The sequence below is a fragment of the Spermophilus citellus genome (genome assembly GCF_964194105.1).
Source record: "Spermophilus citellus genome assembly, chromosome: 9".
Lineage (NCBI taxonomy): Eukaryota > Metazoa > Chordata > Mammalia > Rodentia > Sciuridae > Spermophilus > Spermophilus citellus.
The window spans coordinates 65,726,337-65,734,754 of NC_138191.1; the positions used below are offsets into that span (position 1 = coordinate 65,726,337).

The 8,418-nt window shown below is 35.6% G+C and overlaps 1 pseudogene across 1 annotated transcript; it reads right to left on the minus strand.

Moving 5' to 3' along the window:
* Positions 1-2,600: 2,600 nt before the first annotated feature.
* On the minus strand, positions 2,601-4,118 carry LOC308656055 (DNA-directed RNA polymerase III subunit RPC6-like; annotated as a pseudogene). The gene is made up of 2 exons: positions 3,910-4,118; positions 2,601-3,337 (listed from the first exon to the last, which is right to left on the minus strand). The product of its transcript is annotated as a DNA-directed RNA polymerase III subunit RPC6-like (transcript).
* Between the last annotated feature and the right edge of the window lie 4,300 nt (positions 4,119-8,418).

Sequence of the window (8,418 nt, forward strand, 5' to 3'; positions counted from 1 at the left end):
CTTAGTCCTCATGGCAACTCTCTAATGTAAATACTTATAGTATGGAGATCTGAGGCATATAGAGTTTAAAACTTGTGAAGATCACACAGCCAGGAAATTTCAGAATCAGGATTTAAACTCGGCATTGTTATACTAGGTACCAGGGATCTAATCACTCCATAATGAGGCAATGTGGTTTTATAAGGCAAATAATACAATAAGTTTTTTTAAAGGAGAAAAGAAGTCAAGTTAGGAGTTACAATAATAAATCCAGAAGTCTTGTCCTAAAGTAGAAGGAGCCAAACATATTCGAACCCAAAAGAGGACTGAAAATAGACTAGCAAAGAACACCTTCATGAATGTGAGTATTCAATGTTGGATTCTTGGCCACATTTCCAAGATAGAGGCTTTGTCATGTGTGCCCTGGCTTTGCCTTCTCAGGTAGCTCCCATGCCCTTGTTCCATCCCCTTGGAATACTGCTGGATAGTTCTACATTCATAGAATTACTGTGCTGTGAAAGTTTCTGGATGGCCCTGTTGCAGCAGCCCCAGGGAAACTGTGATATAAGTAGAAGGGTTATTAACAAATACATATTGCATGGCCTTGCCTTTGTTCCTCCTGAGCTGCCTTCCTTTTACTCCCTACCTCCCTCTTAACTTGCTTCAAGCAAACCAGACATGTTCTGAGCCGATGGAGTTGGTGCTTGGGAATTGTTTTGACCAGTGGATTGACTGAATTAGTAAATGAGATCACTTAAGCCAAAAATAACAACACATCCCCATGTCTAAATAGGAGTTTGTCTAAGGTCTTTGAAACATTGGAGATGCCTGGGGGTTGTGGATCCTCTCTGTTTGGTAGATTATCTAGTTCATTTGAGAAGGTGCTATTACCCTTCAATAAAGTTGAGAAGGTCTTTGTAATAAAATGAGAAGGGAGATATTTTCCATTTGCCAAAGCTGTTTGGAAAATCTCCCTTCAAGTCTGGAACAGAGCATATGAAGCCTAGTGAACACTTACAACAGTCCACTTCCACAAATTCCTTTTATCTCAGGAATCTTTGAATTGGACTTGACTTATTTTCGACTCATCTCCCTGGCTGAATTTCTACTCTCTTGGTACAGAAGGAAGTGGGGAGCTGCTCCAGGGCCCTCTGACACATCCTTGTTCATGACTGATCCACTTCTGACATATTCCCAGGTGACTGGTCCGGCTACAAGCCCATTGTCTCATTCCAGCAGAGGCCAGCTCCTCACAAGTTAGAAAGGACTGTGCTTGGTGGGTGTAAACCAGATACAACTTAGGTAAACAGGCTCAATTGCAACATTGGAGAGGGCTGGGTTTCCTTGCCCTGATTGGATCAAGGAAGACTTTGAAAGAGTCATGTGTTATGGCTTCATTCTTGTGTATGACAGAAAAATGTATCCAACATATAAAACTTGTATTTCCCCAGATACTACCGGTAGAATGACACCAAGTTTGTTGTTTTCTTTTTTTTTTTGGTTTGTTCAGTTTTAATTTTAGTTAAATGGATACACATTGTCTTAGTCCCTTCTGTGTGCTTTACAGAATACTAGGGACTGGTGTTTTATCAACAACAAATTTATTTCTCACAATTCTTTAGCCTGGGATGTTCAAGATGAAGGTACTGGCAGATTTGGTGTCTGGCAAGGACTACTTCCTGGTTCACAGATGGTTTTCTTCTCCCTGTGTACTGACACCACAGAAGGTGCAATAGAGCTCTCTGGATTCTTTTAAAAGGGCACAAATTCCATTCATGAGTACTCCACCCTTAAACTGTCACCTTCCAAAGGCCTCAAATACTATCACATTGTGGGTTGTATTTTAACATCTGAATCTGTGGGAGTGGGAGGATTCAGACACACAAACATTGTAGACATTATATAAGAATTCAAGGAAATTGTGGTGAAAAATACACTTGAGTCAATGAATGAAGCTTGTAAGGCTTTAACAAAAGAACAATGAAAATATTCCTTTTATGATGAAAATGATAATATTTACACACTGAAATATCCTCGACAATATTTATCCTTTGTTTTGAGGTACGTTAGCATAATCCTTCGAAAGAATATTACTGATATAGGAAGGAATCAATATTGTGTAGAAAAGGAATGTTCTACTCTCCCTCACTTAATGTTTCCTTAAATTTTCATTCACTCTTATGCTGTTCTTGTCTTCACCACTTTTAATTTCTTCTCAATGAAACCACTGAGAAAACAGAAAACAAAAATGGTGGTAATGAGCCAGACATAAAAAAAATTTTCAATGAAGACCTTAATCAATAACTTTAAATTGAACATATTTGTGCTCTAGCCATGGTACCTGGCAAATATGGGTTTGTTGGTTTATTTTTCCTCCAGGGATTCAAAGTATTTTATTTATTGAAGAATAGATTTCAGTACTAACCTCATCTGTTTCATATTCTGATGGCCACTCTACCAATATAAATTTAGCCTTCATAAATTAAAAAAAAAGTTTTCACAGCAGCAAGTCTGTATCCATTACTGTGAATCTGCTTTCAAGGAAATTTGATATTCCATCATGAATTAAAATGCTCTCCAGGCAACTTCATTTGCATGCCAGTAAAGTTCATCACTCTGCATCAAAATTTGAGCCATTCTGTCATGTAAATACAGTTAGATGATGAAATCTCACCACCTTCATGGCAGTCATCAAAAACCCAGCAGAGCCTGCAGGGTCATTGGATTAAACCCATGGGTGGGATGATTGGATTGACTGCCTTGTACAGTTTCATATGTCTGTCTACACTGCCAACTGTGCCTTCTTTTGTAGCAATAAAACTCTTATCTACTTTACTCATCATAAATAAGTGTATTTAAGCTCGTTTCAATGTTCTGCATGGACAATTCTACCTTACTGATTCCCAGTTCGCAGATATATTTCCATACTTCATGTAATGAAGGAAATGAACTATTTCTTTGTATCACTGGATTCTGTTTGCTTTCTCACGATGTTTCTGCCTTGGTTTGTAGGAATTTGAAACACTGTTAAGCACTTGTACAAATTCAGATTCAAAATCCTGATCACTGTACCAGGCTCTACCAGTCACAGACTGGTCTGGCTCAGATTACAGAGCATATATACTTTCTTTTTTGGAGGCTGCTACAGACTTAAGAACTTTGATAAGCTTTTTACTTTCTGAATTCTTTAGAATTTTGTTGATTTCTGTTAATGATAAGTTACTTTTATATCAAATATCTCTGCTCCATATTCCTTTATTTCCTGCATCCTCTATAATTTCATATAGTAGTTTTTCTTGGTTGTCTGAGCCCTTTATTTTACCAGCATTCTAAGAGTTTTTTATTCTGTATAAAAGGCCTATATTTTATAACCAAAGGACTTAAAAACAGCATATTTGGTGGTATAGCCACTTCAATGTTTATAGCAACACAATTCACAATTGCTAAACTGTGGAACCAACTTAGATGCCCTTAGATGAATGGATAAAGAAATTGTGGGATATTACTCGGCATTAAAAGAGAATAAAATTATGGCATTTGCAGATAAATGGATGGAGTTGGAGAACATCATGCTAAGCAAAATTAGCCTATCTCCCAAAACCAGGGCTGAATGTTTTTATCTTATAAGCAGATGCTAAGCCATAATGGGTGGGGCACAGTGGAACAAAGTTCCACTGGGATGAACTTTGGATGGGCAAAGGGGAGGAGCGGAGGTAAGGGATTAGGAAATATGGTAAAATGTGATGGACATCATTATCTTAGGCATAGGTATGATTGCACGAATGGTGTGATTCTACCTCATGTACAACCAGAGAAGCAAAAACTTCTATTCTCTTTGTGACAATGAATGGAAGAGCTTTCTACTGTCATGTATAACTGATTAGGACTAATTAAAAAAAAAAAAAGAAAAGAGAAAGAAAGAAATGGGGCCTGTATTGCTCCTTAAGAGATTCAACTGACCCATGGACAACAGTCTATCGATGGCCACTGCCTGCTATTGGGTTTCTATACGAGGCATTTCATTTTGAATTACTTGGTCAGTGATTCCATGAGGAAATTGGCATCCTTCTATAATCCTGCTTTCTATTTTGACTGGATCCACACTGGGGGAGCTGCACCTTCACCTTCACCTCTGCCATGAGATCCTGGAGGAAGAGACACATGAGTCACTGGATAACTCACTGGGGGAACGCTGGTAAACCATGGAAGACAGCATAGGCCCAGAGTGAGAGGACTTCTTCCTTTTGTTGCAGCCAGTTCTTCCTGTGTTTTTCTTTTAAAGAATGTTTATTTAAAGAAAATATTAGGTGATGGGAGGGGAGTGGAAGGGAGGGGGGATAGGAAGGGGATAGGAAGGGCAGCAGAATACAACAGACACTAGTATGGCAGTATGTATAAATGTGGCTGTATATAGATAACCAATGTGATCCTGCAATCTGTACACGTGGGAAAAATAATAATTCATACCCCATTTGAATCAAATGTATGATATATGATATGTCAAGATAATTGTAATGTTTTGAGCAACTAATAAAAAAAAAAAGAAAAGAAAATATTAGGGAAATAGTGTAGTGGATCCAAGAGTATGCCTGAGGTTGGCATGTGTAGGCATGGTGTTAGTTTATTGTGGTACACATGCAATCATCTTCTATTTTTTAAACATTGAATCTGTAATTTTATAATATGGATTAATTATGATTTACAAATTCCATTAATAATGAACATTTATCTGTATTCATATTTACAATTCAGGGGATCATAAATGTAAGAAAAGCTTTCCCCATGCCTTTACAAGTCCTAGGAATTGTATATTTAAAATTATTTTTGTAGCTTTTGGTTGTTATTGATGTTGTTTACATTTCATTAATTTCTTCTTTATTAGTCTTGTTTTTGTTACTTTTTGATTTCTAATGTAATTCTCTAGCTGCTTTCCCAATTTAATTACTTAACTAATTTATTTGTGTTTGTTTTATTGTTGTTTAGGAATAAGTTTTAAACAAATACCTTGAGCACTATTTTGGCCACATTCCACAAGTTTTAGCATAGTGTATTCCAGTGTCGATAGTCTCTTATGTTCACTGATACACTTAACATTTGTTTCTACATAGTTTATAAGATGAATTTAAGTTTTGATTTCCTCTCTAATTCTACACCATATTTGGGGTATTTGGTACGTTTAATGTTGAGCCTATTTTGCTAAAATTTTCCCAGGGTCCTTGAATATCATGTACATATTTAGATTTGGTTGAGCTCATCTTTATTTTACCCTTAATAGTATGTTTAGGTTTATAAGTACAATGTTACAAAATTGGTAAATGTTTAATTTTTCAAATATAATTACTGAACATTTTTCCTATATAAAACATTTGTTATATATAATCTATTCAACTTCAAAATATTTTTTTTCGATTTAGTTATCAGATCATAACTCAAAAAGGAAATAATACATATAGTTAAATTAATAATTGATTTCAATATAATCAATGCAATCTATATGCATGTATGGAAACATTACAGTGAGTCCCATTAATATATACAATTAATGTATGTTAATTTAAAAAGAAAGAAAAACTAATTTTGGTGGATAACAGATTCTGTCATAGAGTACTGACGGATTGGATGGACATTTAATATCTTAGGAGAACATACCTTTACTGTGTTAATAATTCTCTCTTCTACTCTCTTTGTAGATCAAACAGACATTTTATTGTCTCAATAACACTTTTTTTAAAAAACAGGAACCATAAAAGAAACATATTTGGACTTTCCCATGTTAAATTTATCTTGAGAGAATTTCCTTATATATTCCTCATAGGGAGAATGAAAATGCCAGAAAATACAGAAAGTGGGGTGCTACTTTTTTGTTCTCTTTCTATTTTTGACCTCCTATTCCAGGTTCTTCTCTGGAGCTTCAGATGAACACTGAATTCTCCAGGGAGTGTAAGTACTTTTGATTATCATGGGAACAGAAGGTCCTCTGTCATGAGATTAAAATCATTGATCAGTCACATGCTAGGAGAGTAAAAATCAATTTCTTTCATTATGACAGGAAGATTTATATTATTATTGAGGTAGGTATGTGGTCTATGATTTCACTTTTCATTTCCTGGAAGAACTCATATTTGTGAGATTGCTAGCTTTAAAAAATGGGAAGAGGTTCCTTTTGCAAAGCTGAGTTACTCCCTTCATACATTTTCTGAAGGTGGTACTGGATTTTAGTTATTATAAGTTACCTTTAACACAGAACCTGAGATATAAGTGGGCTAGAACTTATCTATGAAGCTTGGTTTCTTCCTCTTTCCATTTGAATCTGTCCATTTTCAATGTGTGCCTTCTTCTCCAAAATTCCTTGGGCTGAGCACACATGGTCAGAGTCCTGTCCTGTCTTTAAAGAGGCAGGTCTGGAAACCAGTTTCTCTCCCCACCAGAGTCCAATTAATGTAAGGTATGATTTCCTTTGTACCTAATCAGATAAGTGCCTTCCCATCAGACTATATCTTTGGAGTCATAATGGGAGTGTCTTTATGATTTCCAGACATGAGAAGAAGTATTAGAAATCCCAACTGTGGTGAAGATTTGGGCCTATTTTTTTCTTCTTTTAGCCACAGAGTCTTTGTTCTGGTGCCTAAGTCTTTGATTCATTGAGTTGACTTTTGTGCAGGTTGAGAGATAGAGGTTTAATTTCATTTTTGTACATATGGATTTCCAGTTTTGCCAGAACCATTTGTTGAATATGCCATCTTTTCTCCAATAAGTGTTTTTGGCACCCTTGTCTAGTATGAGATAACCATGTTTATGTGGGTTAGTTTCTCTGTTCTCTATTCCGTACCATTGGTCTACAAGTCTATTTTGGTGCCCAAACCATGCCATTTTGGTTATTATAGCTCTGTAGTATAATTTAAGCTCTGATATTGTGATGCCTCCTGCTTCACTTTTCTTGCTAAGGATTTCTTTAGCTATTCTGGGTCTCTTATTTTTCCAAATAAATTTCATGACTGCCTTTTCTATTTCTATGAAGAATGTCATTAGGATTTTAATAGGAGTTGCATTAAATCTGTATAATGCTTTGAGTAGTATGGCCATTTCGACAATGTTAATTCTGCCTATCCAGGAGCATGGGAAATCTTTCCATCTTTTGAGGTTTCCTTCAGTTTCCTTCTTTAGTGTTCTGTAGTTTTCATTGTAGAGGACTTTCACCTCTTTTGTTAGATTGATTCCCAGATATTTTTTTTTTGAGGCTATTGTGAATGGAGTAGTTTTCCTAATTCCTAGGATCTGACTTCCTTAATAAGACTCCTAAAGCACAAGAGGTAAAATCAAGAATAAATAAATGGGATGGATTCAAATTAAAAGGCTTTTTCTTAGCAAAGAAAATAATTAATAATGTAAGGAGAGAGCCTACAGATTGGGAGAAAATCTTTACCACATGCACCTCTGGTAAAGCATTAATCTCTAGGATATATAAAGAACTCAAAAAACTTAACACCAAAAAAAAAAAAAACCCTAAAAAACTCAATCAATAAATGGGCTAAGGAGCTGAACAATACTTCACAGAAGAAGAAATACAATTAATCAAAATTAATGAAAAAGTGTCCAACATCTATAACAATTAGAGAAATGCAAATCAAAAGTACTCTAAGATATCATCTCACTCCAATAAGAATGGCAGCTATTAGGAAGACAAACAACAATAAATGTTGGTGAGGATGTGGGGGAAAAGGCACACTCATACATTGCTGGTGGGACTGCAAATTGGTGCAACCAATATGGAAAGCAGTATGGAGATTCTTCAGAAAATTGGGAATGGAACCACACCTTGACCCAGCTATCCCACTTCTTGGTTTATGCCCAAAGGACTTAAAATCAACATACTATAGTTACACAGCCACATCAATGTTTATAGCACCTCAATTAACAATAATTAGACTATGGAACCAACCTAGGTTTCCCTCAATAGATGAGTGGATAAAGAAAGTGTTGTATATATACCCAATGGACTATTACTCAGCTTTAAAGAAGAGTGAAATTATAGGCATTTGCCAGTAAATGGTTGGAGTTGGAGAATATCATGCTAAGTGAAATAAGCCAATCCCACAAAACCAAAGGCTGAATGTTTTCTCTGATATGCAGATATTAATTCACAATAAGGTGAGGGACACTAGGGAAGAATAGCATTACCTTAGATTTGGTAGAGGAGGGGAGGGGATGTGGGGATAGGAAAGATAGTAGAATGAAACAGACATTATTACTGTATGTATATATGTGACTACATGACCAATGTGATTCTGCAACATGTACACTCAGAAACGTGAGAAATTATATTCCATCTATGTATGATATATCAAAGTGCATAAATGCATTCTATATATAGAATGTATATATAGAATGTATATATAGAATGTATAACTAATTAAAACAAATTAAAAGATTACAAAGAAA